Below are 18,972 nucleotides of genomic sequence, written 5' to 3' on the forward strand. Positions count from 1 at the left end.
TTGTAGTTTGTAATATCTGCAAACCATGGAGCTTCCTGAATGGCAAAGAGTTGCTCATCTGGAAAGTCTCAGAGATCTCAGTAGAAGGGAGGGACGTCCCAGCTATGGTTCTATTCGGGACAGATGATCAGCTACTTGGTTCTCTGTCCCTTTTCTGTCTCTTATTTCTATATCAAACTTGCAGAAGCAACACCCATCTTATTAGCCTGGGTTTTGAATCCTGCTTTGTGAGTAAGTATTTAAGAGCAGCATGGTCAGTGTACACAACCACTTTGGATCCACTAGATAGGATCTAAACTTGTCAATGGCATAGACACTGCAAGTAACTCTTTTTTGTGGTTGTGTAGTTCTTCTGTGCGTCATTTAGAACACGGCTGGCATAATAAATGACATGCAAAAGCTTGTTATGCCTCTGTCCCAACACTGCACCAATGGCATGGTCACTGGCATCACACATTAGTTCAAATGGCAATGTCCAATCTGGTGCAGAGATGACTGGTGCTGTGACCAGCTTAGCTTTCAGGGTCTCAAATGCCTGCAGACACTGTGTGTCAAACACAAATGGTGTGTTGATGAGCGGATAATTTATACGCTTTTTGGCATTGTTTTTAGGCAGTTTTTAGTAAGTTCAAGCTACTTTTAGGGATGTTTTCATTAGTTTTTATGTTAAATTCACATTTCTGGACTTTACTATGAGTGTTTGTTTTTTCTGTGATTTCAGGTAATTTCTGACTGAATTGAGGGATTTGAGCAAAACTCTGAAAAAGGCTGACAAAAGGACTGCTGATGCTGTTGGATTCTGACCTCCCTGCACTCGAAATGGATTTTCTGGAGCTACAGAACTCTAAATGGCGCGCTCTCAACGGCGTTGGAAACGGCGTTGGAAAGTAGACATCCAGAGCTTTCCAGCAATATAATAGTCCATACTTTATTCGGGAATTGACGACGTAACTTGGCGTTGAACGCCAAGTACATGCTGCTGTCTGGAGTTAAACGCCAGAAAAACGTCATGATCCGGAGTTGAACGCCCAAAACACATCATAACTCGGAGTTCAACTCCAAGAAAAGCCTCAGCTCGTGGATTGATCAAGCTCAGCCCAAGCATACACCAAGTGGGCCCTGGAAGTGGATTTATGCATCAATTACTTACTCATGTAAACCCTAGGAGCTAGTTTATTATAAATAGAACATTTAACTATTGTATTAGATGTCTTTTGACCACGTTACATCTTTGGTCTCAGTTTTGTTTTATTCTTCATCCTAAGAGGCTATTGATCACGTTTCGGGGGCTGGCCATTCGGCCATGCCTGAACCTTTTACTTATGTATTTTCAACGGTGGAGTTTCTGCACACCATAGATTAAGGGTGTGGAGCTCTGCTGTACCTCAAGTATTAATGCAGTTCTATTTTCTTTTATTCAATTCTCTCTTATTCTTATTCCAAGATATTCATTCGCAACCAAGAACATGATGAATGTGATGATTAGATAACCCTCATTATCATTCTCACTTATGAATGCGCGTGATTGACAACCACTTCCGTTCTACATGCAACAGAGCTTGAATGTGTATCTCTTAGATTCCCCAACAGAATCTTCGTGGTATAAGTTAGATAGATGGCAGCATTCATGAGGATCCGGAAAGTCTAAACCTTGTCTATGGTATTCCGAGTAGGATTCTGGGATTGAATGACTGTGACGAGCTTCAAACTCCTGAAGGATGGGCGTGATGACAAGCGCAAAAGAATCAATGGATTCTATTCCAACCTGATTGAGAACCGACAGATGATTAGCCATGCGAGTGACAGCCGCAGAGGACCATTTTCACTGAGAGGATGGGATGTAGCCACTGACAACGGTGATGCCCTACATACAGCTTGCCATGGAAAGGAGTAAGAAGGATTGAGTGGAAGCAGTAGGAGAGCAGGCGTCCTTGAGCCTTACAGCATCTCCATATGCTTATCTGAAATTCCCACCAATGAATCTGCATAAGTATTCTATCCCTTTTATTGTTTATTTTAATCTAATCAAGTATCATGTTTAATCCGCCTGACTGAGATTTACAAGGTGACCATAGCTTGCTTCATACCAACAATCTCCGTGGGATCGACCCTTACTCACGTAAGGTATTACTTGGACGACCCAGTGCACTTGCTGGTTAGTTGAACGAGATTGTGGAAAGAAAGTGCTGAATTAATGTTTTTGTGCACATACCAAAGAGCCAATATTGTTGATCACAATTTCGTCCACCATGTGTCAGCAGCTAGCAGATTACTCAAAGGTTTTGTAATTTTCGAAAAATCCTTTATGAACCTTCTGTAGAATCCTGCATGCCCCAGAAAGCTTCTGATTACCTTAACATTGGCAGGTGGTGGTAATTTTTCAATTACCTCTACCTTTGCCTTATCCACCTCTATTCCCTTGCTTGAAATTTTGTGCCCAAGGACAATTCCCTCAGTCACCATAAAGTGACATTTCTCCCAGTTTAAAACCAGGTTAGTCTCTTGGCACCTTTTCAGGACAAGTGCTAGGTGATTAAGACAGGAGCTGAATGAGTCTCCATATACTGAGAAGTCATCCATGAAGACTTCCAGAAATTTCTCTACCATATCTGAGAAGATAGAGAGCATGCACCTCTGAAAGGTTGCAGGTGCATTGCACAGACCAAAAGGCATCCTTCTGTAGGCAAACACGCCAGAAGGGCAAGTAAATACTGTTTTCTCTTGGTCCTGAGGATCTACTGCAATTTGGTTGTAGCCTGAATAGCCATCCAAAAAGCAGTAATAATCATGACCAGCTAGTCTTTCTAGCATTTGGTCTATGAATGGTAAAGGAAAATGATCCTTTCTGGTGGCTGTATTGAGCCTTCTGTAGTCAATACACATACGCCACCCTGTGACTGTTCTTGTAGGAACCAGTTCATTTTTTTCATTATGAACCACTATCATGCCTCCCTTTTTGGGGACAACTTGGACAGGGCTCACCCAGGGGCTATCAGAAATAGGATAAATAATCCCAGCCTCTAGTAATTTAGTGACCTCTTTCTGCACCACCTCCTTCATGGCTGGATTTAGCCTCCTCTGTGGTTGAACCACTGGTTTGGCATTATCCTCCAACAGGATCTTGTGCATGCATCTAGCTGGGCTAATGCCCTTAAGATCACTTATGGACCACCCAAGAGATGTCTTGTGTGTCCTTAGCACTTGAATCAGTGCTTCCTCTTCCTGTGGATTCAAAGCAGAGCTTATAATCACTGGAAAAGTGTCACCCTCTCCCAGAAATGCATACTTCAAGGATGGTGGTAGTGGTTTGAGTTCAGGTTTGGGAGGCTTATTCTCCTCCTGAGGAATTTTCAAAAATTCCTTTGTTTCCTGTGGTTCTTCTTGATCAGGCTGAGCATCCTTGAAGATGTCTTCAAGCTCTGATTCTAGGCTTTCAGTCATATTGATCTCTTCCACCAAAGAGTCAATGATGTTAGCGCCCATGCAGTCATTTGGTGTGTCTGGATGCTGCATAGCTTTCACAGCATTCAACTTGAACTCATCCTCATTGACTCTCAGGGTTACTTCCCCTTTTTGTACATTAATGAGAGTCCGTCCAGTTGCTAGGAAAGGTCTTCCTAGAATGAGAGTTGCACTCTTGTGCTCCTCCATTTCCAGCCCCACAAAGTCAGTTGGAAAGGCAAATGGCCCAACCTTGACAATCATATCCTCTATTATGCCTGATGGATGTTTAATGGAGCCATCAGCAAGTTGTTGGCATATCCTGGTTGGTTTGACTTCTCCAGTCAACCCAAGCTTTCTGATAGTGGATGCAGGTATTAGATTGATGCTTGCTCCAAGATCACATAGGGCTGTCTTGGTGCAAACGCCTTCTAATGTGCAGGGTATCATAAAGCTTCCAGGATCTTGAAGCTTTTCTGGTAAGCTTTTCAGAATGACTGCACTGCATTCTTCAGTGAGAAACACTTTTTCAGTTTCTCTCCAATCCTTCTTATGACTTAAGATTTCTTTCATGAACTTAGCATAAGAAGGTATTTGCTCAAGTGCCTCTGCAAACGGAATCTTTATTTCAAGAGTCCTTAGATAGTCTGCAAAGCGGGCAAATTGCTTATCCTGTTCCGCTTGGCGGAGTTTTTGAGGATAAGGCATCTTGGCTTTATAGTCTTCAACTTTAGATGCTGCAGGTTTATTCCTTACAGAAGTGGTTGAAGAAGCCTTGTTAGAGGGATTACTGTCAGCACTCTCAGGTGTCTGATCTCCCCTTGGCGTCTGAATGCCAGGATTGGGTGGAAAATGGGCGTTTAACGCCAACTTTTCCCCCTTTTCTGGCGTTTGAACGCCAGAACTGGGCAGGGAATGGGCGTTTAACGCCAGCTTTCCCTCCTTTTCTGGCGTTTGAACGCCACTAGCATTCCTCTCTGGGCTCTTACTGTCCTCAGAGGGATTTTGAACAGTGGGTTGGTTATCCTCTGTCAATTGTTCCTTATTTGGTCTTTTGCTCTTTTGGGCAGTGTTATCCAGTGTCTTCCCACTCCTTAGTTGAACTGCTTGACATTCCTCTGTTATCTGTTTAGATATCTGCTGTTTTGCTTGATTCAACTGTAGTTCCATGTTCTTGTTGGCAACTTTAGTTTCATGGAGCATTTCTTTAAATTCTGCTAACTGTTCTGTCATCAGGAGCAATTGTTGATTAAGCTCAATCATCTGTTCTTGAGGATTAGGATCAGTGACTACTGTCATGACTTCCTCTTTTGGAGAGAACTCATTGCTAGAGTATAGATATTGGTTTCTAGCAACAGTGTCTATAAGCTCTTGAGCCTCTTCAATTGTCTTCCTCATGTGTATAGATCCACCAGCTGAGTGGTCTAAAGACATCTGAGCTTTTTCTGTAAGCCCATAGTAGAAGATGTCTAACTGTACCCACTCTGAAAACATTTCAGATGGGAATTTTCTTAGCATACCTCTATACCTCTCCCAGGCATTATAAAGGGATTCATTATCCTCTTGTTTAAAGCCTTGGATGTCCAGCCTTAGCTGTGTCATCCTCTTTGGAGGGTAAAAATGATTCAGGAATTTGTCTGATAACTATTTCCATGTCTTTATACTTGCTGTAGGTTGGTTATTCAACCACCTTTTAGCTTGATCTTTTACAGCAAATGGAAACAGTAATAGTCTGTAGACATCCTGATCCACCTCTTTATCATGTACTGTGTCAGCAATTTGTAAGAACTGTGCCAGAAACTCAGTAGGTTCTTCCTGTGGAAGATCGGAATACTGGCAATTTTGCTGCACTATGATAATGAGTTGAGGATTTAGCTCAAATCTGCTTGCTTTGATGGGAGGTGTACAGATGCTACTCCCATATGCAGCTGTAATGGGGTTAGCATATGACCCCAGAGTCCTTCTGGACTGATCAATCCCACTTAGGTCCATAGTGGATAAAGGGAACTGATATGGATTGCAAATAGATAAATTTTGTTTTTTTTTTTTTTTGAATTAACCGAAAAAAAATAAAATAAAACAAAAGGAAATTAAAATAAAAATTCGAAAATCAAAAAGAAAATAAGATCAAAGCAAATTGAGAACTGAATCAATTAGTTAATTAAAAAGATTTTGAAAATAGCAATTAAAAAGATATGATTGAAAAATTTTTATGAAAAAAGATTTGATTTTTGAAAAGAAGAGAGAGAAAAACACCAAACTTAAAATTTTTAGAAAATTAAACACAATTTTTCGAAAATTTTAAAGGAGAAACACAAAGAGGACACCAAACTTAGAATTTTTACGGATCAAAAAGGGACTAAAGATATGCAAATTCAAAAATTAGAAGAAAAACAAAAGCATGCAATTGACACCAAACTTAAAATATGAAACTAGACTCAACTAAAAGACTCTAAACCAACAGAAATAAAACAGTCCTAATCTAAGCAACAAGATAAGCCGTCAGTTGTCCAAACTCGAACAATCCCCGGCAACGGTGCCAAAAACTTGGTGCACGAAATTGCAATCACACTTTTGCAACCCCGCACAACTAACCAGCAAGTGCACTGGGTCGTCCAAGTAAAACCTTACGTGAGTAAGGGTCGATCCCACGGAGATTGTCGGCTTGAAGCAAGCTATGGTTATCTTGTAAATCTTAGTCAGGATATCAGAAATTATCAGGATTGATTGTGAAAAGCAAAAGAACATGAAATGAGTACTTGTTATGCAGTAATGGAGAATAGGTTGAGGTTTTGGAGATGCTCCATCTTCTGAATCTCTGCTTTCCTACTGTCTTCTTCTTCAAACACACAAGGCTCCTTCCATGGCAAGCTGTATGTAGGGTTTCACCGTTGTCAATGGCTACCTCCCATCCTCTCAGTGGAAATGTTTAACGTACCCTGTCACGGCACGGCTATCCATCTGTCGGTTCTCAATCAGGCCGGAATAGAATCCAGTGATTCTTTTGCGTCTGTCACTAACGCCCCGCCTTCAGGAGTTTGAAGCTCGTCACAGTCATTCAATCATTGAATCCTACTCAGAATACCACAGACAAGGTTTAGACCTTCCGGATTCTCTTGAATGCCGCCATCAATTCTAGCTTATACCACGAAGATTCCGGTTAAAGAATCCAAGAGATATCTACTTAATCTAAGGTAGAACGGAGGTGGTTGTCAGGCACACGTTCATAGTTGAGAATGATGATGAGTGTCACGGATCATCACATTCATCCGGTTTAAGAACAAGTAATATCTTAGAATGGAAGCAAGCATGATTGAATGAGAAACAGTAGTAATTACATTAATCCATCAAGACACAGCAGAGCTCCTCACCCCCAACCATGGGGTTTAGAGACTCATGCCGTGGAAGGTACACAAAGAGACGTGTAAAGTGTCATGAGGTACAGATACAATGTTAAAAGATCCTATTAATAGTGAACTAGTAACCTAAGGTTTTACAGAAATGAGTAAATGACAGAAAAATCCACTTCCGGGCCCACTTGGTGTGTGCTTGGGCTGAGCATTGAAGCTTTTATGTGTAGAGACCTTTTCTGGAGTTAAACGCCAGCTTTTATGCCAGTTTGGGCGTTTAACTCCAAGTTTTATGCCAGTTCCAGCGTTAAACGCTGGAAATTCTGAGGCTGATTTGCCACGCCTGTTTGGGCCATCAAATCTCGGGCAAAGTATGGACTATTATACATTGCTGGAAAGCCCAGGATGTCTACTTTCCAATGCCGTTGAGAGCGCGCCAATTGGGCTTCTGTAGCTCCAGAAAATCCACTTCGAGTGCAGGGAGATCAGAATCCAACAGCATCTGCAGTCCTTTTCAGTCAATTTCAGCCAGAAAATACCTGAAATCACAGAAAAACACACAAGCTCATAGTAAAGTCCAGAAAAGTGAATTTTAACTAAAAACTACTAAAAATATACTAAAAAATAACTAGATCATACTAAAAACATACTATAAACAATGCCAAAAAGCGTACAAATTATCCGCTTATCACAAGTCAACATGATTTCTCAAAGTCTGAATGGATGGCAAAATGCATCCAACAGTACTAAAGAGGCATCTTTTGAAGAAGAATCTTATGATCCTGAGAACCCTGCAATGGCAGAGGTCAATTACATGGGTGAACCTTATGGAAACACCTATAATTCATCATGGAGAAATCATCCAAATTTCTCATGGAAGGATCAACAAAAGCCTCAACAATGCTTTAATAATGGTGGAAGAAATAGGCTCAGCAATAGCAAGCCTTATCCATCATCTTCTCAGCAACAGATAGAGAATTCTGAGCAGAGCCCCTCTAACTTAGCAAACATTGTCTCTGATCTGTCAAAAGCCACTTTAAGTTTCATGAGTGAAACAAGGTCCTCTATTAGAAATTTGGAGGCACAAGTGAGCCAGCTGAGTAAGAAAGTCACTGAAACCCCTCCTAGTACTCTCCCAAGCAATACTGAAGAGAATCCAAAAAGAGAGTGCAAGGCCAAAGACATAATCAACATGGCCGAACCTAGGGAGGAAGGAGAGGACGTGAATCCCAATAAGGAAAACCTCATGGAACGTCTCCCAGGCAAGAAGGAGTTCCCTATTGAGGACCCAAACGATTCTGAAGGTCATATGGAGACCATAGAGATCCCATTAAATCTCCTTCTGCCATTCATGAGCTCTGAAGACTATTCTTCTTCTGAAGATGATGAAGATGTAACTGGAGAGCAAGTTGCTCAATATCTAAGAGCCATCATGAAGCTGAATGCCAAGTTGTTTGGTAATGACACCTGGGTAGGTGAACCTCCCTTGCTCATCAGTAAACTAGATACATGGGTTCAGCAAACCTTACCTCAAAAGAGACAAGATCCTGGCAAATTCTTAATACCCTGTACCATAGGCACCATGACCTTTGAAAAGGCTCTGTGTGACCTGGGGTCATGCATAAATCTTATGCCACTCTCTGTAATGGAGAAACTGGGAATCATTGAGGTACATCCTGCCATATTCTCATTACAAATGGAAGATAAGTCAGTAAGACAGGCTTATGGATTTGTAGAGGATGTGTTAGTAAAGGTTGAAGGCCTTTACACCCCTGCTGATTTCATAATCTTAGACACTAGGAAGGAGAAGGATGAATGCATCATCCTTGGAAGACGTTTCCTAGCCACAGCAGGATCTGTGATAGATGTTAACAGAGGAGAATTAGTCCTTCAATTGAATGGGGACTACCTTGTGTTTAAAACCCAAGGGTGTTCTTTTGTAACAATAGAGAGGAAGCACGAAAAGCTTCTCTCAGTACAGAGTCAAACAAAACCCCAACAATTAAACTCTAAGTTTGGTGTTGGGAGGCCACAACCAAACTCTAAGTTTGGTGTTGAATCCCCACATTCAAACTCTAAGTTTGGTGTTGGGAGTCCACAACATTGACCTGATCACCTGTGAGGCTCCATGAGAGACCACTGTCAAGCTAGTGACATTAAAGAATCGCTTATTGCGAGGTAACCCAATTTTTATTTATCTAATTTTATTTTTATTTTATTGTTCTTTTATGTTTTATTAGGTTCATGATCATGTAGAGTCATAAAATAAATACTAAAATTAAAAACAGAATCAAAAATAGCAAAAGAAAAAGCACACCTTGGAGGAAGGGCTTACTGGCATTTAAACGCCAGTAAGGAGCATTTAGCTGGCGTTCAACGCCAGAACAGAGCATCGATCTGGCATTGAATGCCAGAAACAAGAAACATCTTGGCGTTTAAACACCAGGAATACACCCTGAGGAAAGCTAGCGTTGAACACCCAAAACAAGCATGGAACTAGCGTTCAACGCCCGAAACAAGCATCAATCTGGCGTTAAATGCCAAGATTGCAGGCAGAGGGCATTTTACACGCCTCATTGGTGTAGAGATAATAATCCTTGAAACCTCAGGATCTGTGGACCCCACAGGATCATCCTAGGATCTGTGGACCCCACAGGATCCGCACCTACCTCAACTCACTTTCTCTCTTCTTCACCAATCACCTTAATCTCTCTTCCCCATCACCTCTTCACCACTCACATCCATCCATCCTTCCCACCCAAACCCACCCTAAATGGCCGAAACACAAACATCTCTCCCTCCCCTCCATATCTTCTTCTTCTTCTTCCATTCTTTCTTCTTTTGCTAGAGGGAGAGCAAAATTCTAAGTTTGGTGTGGTAAAAGCATATCTTTTTTGTTTTTTCATAACCACTTATGGCACCTAAGGCCAGAGAAACCTCTAGAAAGAGGAAATAGAAGACAAATGCTTCCACCTCCGAGTCATGGGAGATGGAGAGCATTTGACTACACATCAAGAGAGCCCACTCATGGACCTCAACAAGAGCATGAGGAATTCCCTCATCAAGAAATCCCTGAGATACCTCAAGGGATATATTTTCCTCCATACAAGTATTGGGAGCAACTAAGGATAGGAGCACCAAAATCACTAGGGATGAAACAACAAAGGCAAGGAAGAGACATAGAGGAGCTCAAGAGTACCATTAGTTCTTCAAGAGAAAGACGCCACCCTCACTAAGGTGGAGTCATTCCTTAATCTCCTTGTCTATTTATTCTCTATTTTTTGGTTTTAAGGTTCATGTTTGTTTATGTTTTGAGTCTTTATTACATGATCATTAGTGTCTAGTAACTATGTCTTAAGGCTATGAATAATTCTATAAATCCTTCACCCCTCTTAAATGAAAAATGTTTCTAAATTCAAAAGAATAAGAAGTACATGAATTTCGAAATTGTCCTTGAAATTAGTTTAATTATATTGATGTGGTGACAATATTTTTTGTTTTCTGAATGAATGCTTGAACAGTGCATATTTTTGATCTTGTTGTTTATGAATGTTAAAATTTTTGCCTCTTGAAAGAATGATGAACAAAGAGAAATGTTATTGATGATCTAAAAAATCATAAAATTGATTCTTGAAACAAGAAAAAGCAGTGAAAAAAAAATAATAAAAAGCTTGCAAAAAAAATTGGCAAAAAATAAATAAATAAAAAGAAAAATAAAAGCAAGCAGAAAAAGCCAATAGCCCTAAAAGCCAATAGCCCTTAAAACCAAAAGGCAAGGGTGAAAAGGATCCAAGGCTTTGAGCATCAATGGATAGAAGGGCCCAAGGAAATAAATCCAGGCCTAAGCAGCTAAATCAAGCTGTCCCTAACCATGTGATTGTGGCATGCAGGTCCAAGTGAAAAACTTGAGACTGAGTGGTTAAAGTCGTGATCCAAAGCAAAAGAGTGTGCTTAAGAGCTCTGGACACCTCTAACTGGGGACTTTAGCAAAGCTGAGTCACAATCTGAAAAGGTTCACCCAGTCATGTGTCTGTGGCATTTATGTATCCGGTGGTAATATTGGAAAACAAAGTGCTTAGGGCCACGACCAAGACTCATAAAAGTAGTTGTGTTCAAGAATCAACAAACTTAACTAGAAGAATCAATAACACTATCTGAATTTCTAAGTTCCTATAGATGCCAATCATTCTAAACTACAAGGGAAAAAGTGAGATGCCAAAACTGTTCAGAAGCAAAAAGCTACAGGTCCCGCTCATCTAATTAGAACTAATATTCATTGATAATTTAGGATTTATAGTATATTCTCTTCTTTTTATCCTATATGATTTTCAGTTGCTTGGGGACAAGCAACAATTTAAGTTTGGTGTTGTGATGAGCGGATAATTTATACGCTTTTTCGCATTGTTTTTAGGTAGTTTTTAGTAGGATCTAGCTACTTTTAGGGATATTTTCATTAGTTTTCATGCTAAATTCAAATTTCTGGACTTTACTATGAATTTGTGTGTTTTTCTATGATTTCAGGTATTTTCTGGCTGAAATTGAGGGACCTTAGCAAAACTCTAATAAAAGGGTGACAAAGGACTACTGATGCTGTTGGATTCTGACCTCCCTGCACTCGAAATGGATTTTGTAGAGCTACAAAACTCCAAATGGCGCGCTCTTAAAAGCGTTGGAAAGTAGACATCCAGAGCTTTCCAGCAATATATAATAGTTTATACTTTATTCGAGATTAGACGACGCAAACTGGCGCTCAACGCTAGTTCCATGTTGCATTTTGGAGTCAAACGCCAGAAACACGTCACGAACCAGAGTTGAACGCCAAAAATACGTTACAACTTGGCGTTCAACTCCAAGAGAAGCCTCTGCACGTGTAAAGCTCAAGCTCAGCCCAAGCACACACCAAGTGGGCCCCGGAAGTGGATTTCTGCATCAATCACTTATCTCTGTAAACCCTAGTAGCTAGTCTAGTATAAATAGGATGTTTTACTATTGTACTAGTGTCTTTTGACCACGTAATATCTTAGTTTTCGTTTTGGGGGCTGGCCATTTGGCCATGCCTGAACGACCATCACTTATGTATTTTCAATAGTGGAGTTTCTACACACCATAGATTAAGGGTGTGGAGCTCTGCTGTACCTCAAATTTTAATGCAATTACTACTATTTTCTATTCAATTCAGTTTATTCCTGTTCTAAGATATTCATTGCACTTCAACATGATGAATGTGATGATCTGTGACACTCATCATTATTCTCACCTATGAACGCGTGACTGACAACCACTTCCGTTCTACCTTAGACCGGGCGCAGATCTCTTGGATTCCTTGATCAGAATCTTCGTGGTATAAGCTAAAATTGATGGCGGCATTCGTGAGAATCCTAAAAGTCTAAACCTTGTATGTGGTATTCCGAGTAGTATTCAGAGATTGAATGACTGTGACGAGCTTCAAACTCGTGATTGTTGGGCGTGATGACAAACGCAAAAGAATCAATGGATTCTATTCTGACATGATCGAGAACCGACAGATGATTAGTCGTGCTGTGACAGAGCATTTGGACCATTTTCACTGAGAGGATGGGATGTAGCCATTGACAACAGTGATGCCCTACATACAAATTACCATGGAAAGGAGTAAGAAGGATTGAAGGAAGGCAGTAGGAAAGTAGAGATTCAACCGGGATAAAGCATCTCCATATACTTATCTAAAATTCTCATCAATGATTTACATAAGTATTTCTATCTTTAATTTCTATTTATTTATTATTATTATTTAAAAACTCCATAACCATTTGAATCAGCCTAACTGAGATTTACAAGATGACCATAGCTTGCTTCATACCAACAATCTCCGTGGGATCGACCCTTACTCACGTAAGGTTTATTACTTGGACGACCTAGTGCACTTGCTGGTTAGTTGTGCGAAGTTGTGAAGAAAGTGTTGAGTTATAAACGCGCATACCAAGTTGAATGCCATTATTAGAGATCACAATTTCGTGCACCATCAACCCAAAGATTTCAAAATTTACGAGTAAAATAAGGAAAAGATATTTTTTTATTTTTTTTTTGAATTTTTAATGAGGAGAGAGAAAAACACAGAAAATGACTCAAAACATGAAAATTTTGGATTAAAACAAATAATGCATGCAAGAACACTATGAATGTCAAGATGAACACCAAGAATACTTTGAAGATCATGATGAACATCAAAGCATTTGCAGTCCTTTTCAACCTCTGAATCAGATTTTTGCTCAGGTCCCTCAATTTCAGCCAGAAAATACCTGAAATCACAGAAAATCACACAAACTCATAGTAAAGCCCAGAAAAGTGAATTTTAACTAAAAAATAATAAAAATATAATAAAACTAACTAAAATATACTAAAAGCATACTAAAAACACTGCCAAAAAGCATATAAATTATCCGCTCATCATTTATGCTATTCCAAAATTTGTTCTTCCTCTAACAATCAACAACTGTTATATGCATGCATACATACATCATGAGGTCTTTCCTTTGGTTGTAATGGGTCTAGGGTCAAGGTAGGGTCATATATTTGGTTTGGTGGGCTAGAGATTGAATCCTTTGATTAACTGAAGCTTCCCACCTAACCTATATAACGTCCTATACAATTATGTACTAGTCTGACTACCCATTCCTCACTTTTCCAAATACTCATGCATTCACTTTTAGTCACTACACACATGCATTGATTATTATTGAATCTTACTTCGGGGCATTTTGTCCCCTTCTTTTTTTTTCTTTCTACTTTGTTTGTTTTCTTTTTCATCAACCTAGTTTTTTTTTCAATGCATATGGCTCACATATTTGGTCACCACACAAGTATGCATCTACTCCCCAATATTTTCAACAAAAACAACGATATGCTCTTACCTCAACCAATGTCCCCTCCCCATTTCCCACACTTGGATGACGCACACGCACTAGCCTAAGCTAATCAAAGATTCAAATAGGGATATTCATAGCTTTCCACTTTTGGCTTGTAATGTGCTGAAATTAAGAACAATTGGGTTAAGCGTAGGCTCAAAATTGGTTACAAGGGTTCTTATAGGATAAGGCAATTTGGGTAAGTGACTAAGTGAATTGATGGCCTCAATCATGCATATGCATTCATACATACAACAATGGACTTATAGAGTCAAACAAATTAAGGATCACAATCATAGAGAGAGAACAACATGCACACAAGAAGGGATATAAGTGGCTATAAGATGTAGCCACATGATAAGGCTCAAAACTTACTTGCTTGTGTTCTTGACTCAAAATCCATGTTCCAATTACAATCTTCAAAAAAGTTTAGCATCAAGAAAATTTTCAAAATTTGGTAGGATTGCCCTAAGATTCTTAGTTTCTTAGGAAAGAAATCAATACTCTAACCAAGTAGATTTATCAAGAGTTAACTATCATGCAAATGGTGTCAAAAAGTGAAATCATAATCATGCAATCCATCCTAATTGATAAAAGAAATTCAAAATTTATTTGGTGTTACCTACGGAGATCGGTCGACCAACCTCCCCACACTTAAAACATAGCACGGTCCTCCGTGCTATACGTGAAGCGCAATGGGAGGCCGGCTCTGGAATGGCCATCATCTCCCTCATCACCGCTATCTTCACTTGTTGTTGCGGTAGATGTGGAGATATCCGGTTCCTCCATAGGCGTGGTGACAACTCTTAGAAGCTTCTTCACATAAGCAATCTACTCTATACTACTCCTACTCCTAATTACTATGTAAAACTATGTCTAAGTTCTCATTGTTTTCCCCCCATTTGATACGTGTTGAATTTTCCTTTCTATATCACTCCAAAATAGCATTCCAGCCTTCCAAAATGGACCAAGAGGCCTCAGAAATTGCAGAGCACGTGTTGCATTAATAAAATCACGTGCAGGGACCTGTGCGTACGCACACTTGGCTAAATGTCGACCTGTGCATACGCACAGGTACTCGTGCGCACGCACACATGGAAATTCTTTCTTGTGCGCACACATAGATGCTTGTGCGCACGCACACTTTGCTGTGTGTGCTTTTTCTTATTTTCTTCATGTGTTCTCCCTTCTACATGCTTTCTTTCACTTTTGCCTAGCCAATCTTGCACAAATGACTTGAAATCACTTCACAAAATATATCACGGCATCAAATGGCAATAAAGTGGAATTAAATTGCTCAATTTAAGCACAAAATTGCATGTGTTCACATTTAGGATCAAATTATGGAAGAATCACAAAAGCATGCTATTTTGGTGTATAAGTGTGAGTTTATGTGCTAGAATCCATCCAAAAATGAGTCAAAATATATCATTAAATATGGACTCATCACCCATTCACTATCCGAGATTGGATAGATGATATCAGCTTCAAGCAGTCTGGTTACTTCCTTCTGCACAACTTCCAAAATGGTGGGGTTCAACCGCCTTTGAGGTTGACGGATAGGCTTCGCTCCCTCCTCCAGAAATATCCGGTGCTCGCAAACTTGAGGGCTTATACCTACTATTCCGCCAAACTCCACCCAATAGCTTTCTTATGTCTTATCAGCACACTAAGCAGTTGCTCCTCTTGTTGGGAAGTGAGTTCCTTTGCAATAATAACTGGGAGCTTTTGATTGTCCTCAAGATAGGCATACTTAAGGTGGGATGCAAGGGGCTTCAACTCCAATTTTAACTCTTGGCTGGGCACTTGATCATCCAGAACCTATGTAGGTAGCAAGGCATCTTCAGTATACTTAGAGGGCTTTCCCACACTTGTACCTTACTCCATGGTCTCTTCTTCTACTGTCTCTTGGTAAACTTCAGCTACAATCTCATCAATAATGTCGCACTAGAAGATGGAGTGATCTTCCGATGGGTGTTTCATGGCTTCATCAAGGTTGAAACTCACTACTCTGCCATCTATCTCAAAAGAATATCTACCCGAGAAGGCATCCAACTTGAACCGTGATGTCTTCAGAAATGGCCTTCCAAGCAAAATAGATGAAGGTCTTCCGGAATGTCAAGCATTGAAATTATGCTCTTATCTGGCAAAACTAAACGTGCTACCGACCTTTTCAAGGGTGGGAGCCTCAAGGTATCATATATAGATAATGGCATAATACTAACACATGCACCCACATCACACATGCAGTCAATAAATTGTACACCCCCTATGATGCAAGTTACCATACATGGACTGGGATCTCCACATTTTTCTGGTATAGCACCCATTAAAGCAGAAATAGAGCTACCAAAGGAATAGATTCTAAATCCTTATGCCTGCATAAATCTTTTAGAAATTTAGCATATTTAGGTACTTGTTGAATAGCATCAAAAAGGGGAATAGTTACCTCAACCTTTTTGAAGATCTCCACCATTTTGGGATCTAGCTCCACTTGCTTCTTGGGCCTCCTAGCAAGGTGAGGGAAGGGAATGGGGATGGCTTCTCTCACAGCATCATCTTCCTTAGGCACTCCTTTCCTTGGTTGAGCAACTTCTTCTTTAATCGCATCTTGTACCTCATCCTCTTTTTCTACATCTTCCACCTTAACAACATCCTCAACTTGAATGTGTTCTCTTGAGCTTGGTTCCTCGGGAATCCTCTCTTGCAATGTAGTTTCGGACCTTAAGGTGATGGCATTAATTCCACCCTTGGGGTTGGGTAAAGGTTGAGAGGGAAGTGCACTAGAACTTGAAGGTTGATTGTTGGGGGTAGAAGGTGGTTTCATTTGGGATATAAGAGCTTGTAGAGTAGAGATAAGACCGGTATGGCTAGAAGTAAGTTAATTCTAAAGCTCTTTTTGTCCATGAAGGATAGGATGGAGTGTTTCATCTTGGTTAGAAGAAGGGAGAGGGTAGGTGATTTCAGAGGCATGTGGTTGGTTAAATTGAGGTGCTTGGGCTTGCCTTTAGTGAGGTGTTCTGTGTGGAGGATTCTGATGATTTCGGTTCTGTTGATAGTTATTCTTATTCCACCTTTGATTTCTACCGTTGTTTCTGCCTCCCTGGTTGTAGTTGTCCCTCCAACCTTGGTTAGAATTATCCCTATAACCTTGGTTAGAATTATCTCTCCATCCTTGGTTGGTGTTGTCTTGCCAACCCTGATTGTAGTTACCACCTTTGGTTATAATTACCGCCTTATTGATAGTACCCTTGATTCGGACAGTTGTAATATGCATTTGTCGCTGCCAAGGTGTTGTCTCCCTGTAGTGTTGGACATTCATTAGTGTAGTGGGAGTAGCAAGGGCATATTCCACACACTTTCTAAGGGACTAGCTGTTGACACTGCTGTTGTGGAGGAGGCTGAGGTTGTTATTGATTCAGCTGGAGCTGCTTTAGTATACTGGTCATCTCTCCTAGAGTCTTAGTGAGAGCAGCGGTCTCACTACTAGAAGAAACTGCTGTAATAGCCTTAGGATGATTAGTCCTTTGCCCTGCATTGCCGGTAGACTTAGCTACATCAGTGATCAGTTGCCACGTTTCTATCACCATCATGTACTTTGTCAGAGAGCCGTTACTCGCAGCATCTAATAAAGTCTTCTATTGAGGCTTCATGCCTTGGCAGAAATAGCTAATCCACACCAACTGGTCAATTTTGTGGTGTGGACATCAGTCTAGGAGATTCCTGAAATGTTCCCGATACTCGTAGTGGGTCTCTAATTCACCTTGAACGACACAGGAAATCTCCTTCCTCAATCTATCTGTAACTTCTGCTAGAAAGAACTTGTCCAGGAACTCCCTTCTTAGCAAGTCCCAATTAGTAACAACAGCATCTGGTTGAATGTAGAACCACTCATTGGCCTTTCCCTCCAGAGAAAATAGGAAGGCATATATCAAGACGGTAGTCTCATCAGCACCATGCCGCTTAGTAGTTGAGCGAGCTGTCTAAAAATCCCTAAGTTGCTTAGTAGGCTCTTGAGCAAGTAAGCCATGGAACTTTAGCAGTAGATTGATCAGAGCAGTCTTCAGTTCAAAATCTACAGTCAGATTTAGATGACACGCTTCATATGGTTACAGGGTAAAATCTGGAGCTCCCGCTTCCTTGAGAGTAATCCGTCTAGGCTCTGCCATAGTATTTACACTCAAATTAACAGAAGAGGCATCAATAGAATTAATAGGAGAGGAACTAGTTTCTTCCTCGAATGATGCTTCAAACCCGTCCTCAGATAAGACTAGTGAATTAGGTAAAACCCCTGTCAATTTAAAAAGGGAGTCACAATTTAGAATAATTAACTGGGAGTAGGTGATAAACCCATATTTTGTGACATATTTTGTGCTGAATTTAAGTGATTTATCCAATCCTTCACCCACTTATGCATGTGAAATTGCATGGTTTTACTTTCCCTTCTTATTATGTGATGTATGTGAAAAACATGTTTCCTAGGCTTTAAAAATATTAATTTTAATTACCTTGTATTGCCATTCGATGCCGTGATTTGTGTGTTAAGTATTCTCAGATCTTCTAAGGCAGTAATGATTTAAAGGATGGAAAGGAGACATACAAAAATGGAAGGAAAGCATAAAATGGAGTTTTGAAGAAATTGGCAGTGATGCGTCCGCAAGAACGACGCGGACGCGTAGTTCGCACAAAAAGGGATCGATGCGAGCGCATGGATGAGGCGAACGCGTGACTCACGAAATACAACTGACGCGGGCGCATGATTGACGCAACCGCGTGGAAGGGCAACACTCCAGATGACGCGACCGCGTGACGTGCGGGATCTGTAGAATTTGCAGAAGTTGTCCTCAGCGATTTTTGGGACTTTTTGGCCCAGATCCAAACCCAGAGAACACAGATTGAAGGATTATAAATGGAAGAATCCACCCATTCATGGGGAGGGGAGAAAATACACATTTTTAGGATTTAGATGTAGTTTTTAGTGAGAGAGGTTCCCTCCTCTCTCTTAGGATTAGGATTAGGATTTTTAGAACTTAGGAATATTTTTATCTCATCTTTATATCAGGTTCAATATCTTTTTATTTCGACTTCTCTTAATTGTTGATTATTGATGTTGCTTATTTGGCTTATGACTCTTCATATTTGGATTGATTTTATTTTATTAATGCAATTGAGGTATTTCAGACTTATACATTATTGATGCTTGGGCTCTATCCAAATTATTTTCATTCAAGTAGATTTTATTCCCTTTTGGCTTTGGTTGATTAATTGCTAACTCTTGAGTTGTCGAACTCAGCAGT

This window comes from Arachis stenosperma, chromosome 4, assembly GCF_014773155.1.
Source record: "Arachis stenosperma cultivar V10309 chromosome 4, arast.V10309.gnm1.PFL2, whole genome shotgun sequence".
NCBI lineage: Eukaryota > Viridiplantae > Streptophyta > Magnoliopsida > Fabales > Fabaceae > Arachis > Arachis stenosperma.